Raw genomic sequence first — 1,719 nt, 5'->3', positions numbered from 1 at the left:
AGTGCAATAATAAAAATAAAACAAAAGTACATTTTCATAAACTGTTTAGAATACATTTGTATATATATGATCAAGAATATTTAAGTAAACTTAAGTAAAGATAATTTTTTATTTTGACACTCGTCAAATATTCAAGCGCACGCACTCACACACGCACGCACACTCATTCTCACATCAGGGCCTTTGTGGGGCACCTGATTGTGGGGTATTTCTGTGCGTTCCAGATATACCTTGTGGTCCCCTACTAGTGGGGTATGTACAACCTGGCGATAACAACCCGGCGGTGTGCTTACGATGTTACCATAAAAAAGTGTGCAAGTTTTAGCACACGCTCACAAAAAGTCATTTATGGGGTACCACTTCTAATGCCCCGCAGGGCATAGGACACCGAATATACAGTCATTTGAAAGACTTTACTCTGTGGGGTCCTGAAAAAATACCCCACAAAGTAAAAATGCCTCACAAGGGGTATGTGAAGCGCACATAAAACCCCACAAGAATGCTGAGGTGAGAGCACGCGCACCCGCACAAACACGCATGCACTCGATGAAGCATAATAGTACTCTTGTATTTAAATGTGGACACTTAAAATTAAAATTCAAGTTCCTAAACACAACGTCTTTAAATTGTCAAGGAAGACAAAACACATTACAATGAGATACGTGTACCAGATAGTAACAGAGAAAAAATGTTACTAAGAAAGGAGACTAGACGAAGACTTTACAGAACAATAATAACGGTGAACAAGAAGTGATAAAAGAAGAAAGAGAGTAGCGAATTAACAGCTAGGGGCAGGCGCGGATCCAGGATTACTTAGGGGAGGGGGCCCAATTTTTTTTTTGTTGCTCCCGATAATTTGAAAATCGCGCCGGCCGAAAAGTCGCTCAGTGGGGGGGGGGGGGGGGGGGGGGGGGGGGGGGGGGGGGGGGGGGGGGGGGGGGGGGGGGGGGGGGGGGGGGATCCTCAAAAAAATTTCGATTTGCACCCCCCCCCCCCCCCCCCCCCCCTTGAGCGCCAGGGGGGGGGGGGCCCAACCCCCAAAAAAGGTAAAAATCACGTGATTTTACATGATTTTTTTTCTCAAGAGGGGGGGGCCGGGCCCCCCCCCCCCTGGATCCGCCACTGGCTAGGGGGTCTGTATAGAGTACCAAAGTACAGCTGTATAGGTCAATTAATATATATATATTATATGCACATAAGATGGAACAGAAAAAGATCGGTAATAGGCTGTTAGATAAATCAACCAGATCATATTCTAAGACAATTCTAGACAATTTCTTTTAAAAGTAAAATCAACTTGGGTACAGAACTAGTCTTCGACTAGCCCTCTTTCTCTTGCTCTCGCTCACCCCGCCCCCCCCCCCCCCCCCCCCACTTCTTTCCTCTCTATCTCTTGCTCACATCCCACTTCTTTCCCCCCTCTCTCTCTCTGTCACCCCCTAACTTCTTTCATCTATCTCTCTCTCTCACTCTCTCTCTTCCCCAACCGCCCCCTCCTCACATTTTACCCCATCTCATATACATAAAGACTTTCATCATAACTTGGTATTCTAGACCAGTTTGTTACAGAATGTCTCCCTTATGTTGCAAAGAATTCAGATCCATCAGATAGAAAATAAATTTGGAACTTTTACCAACAACAAAATATATACATAATTGTAATAATAATAATTATTTTTTAAAGATAGACAACAAAGAATTTGAAAAAATGCAAGAATA

Source organism: Strongylocentrotus purpuratus, unplaced genomic scaffold, assembly GCF_000002235.5.
Source record: "Strongylocentrotus purpuratus isolate Spur 01 unplaced genomic scaffold, Spur_5.0 spur5_scaffold_16, whole genome shotgun sequence".
NCBI classification, from domain to species: Eukaryota; Metazoa; Echinodermata; class Echinoidea; order Camarodonta; family Strongylocentrotidae; genus Strongylocentrotus; species Strongylocentrotus purpuratus.
This window is presented reverse-complemented; position numbering follows the sequence as displayed.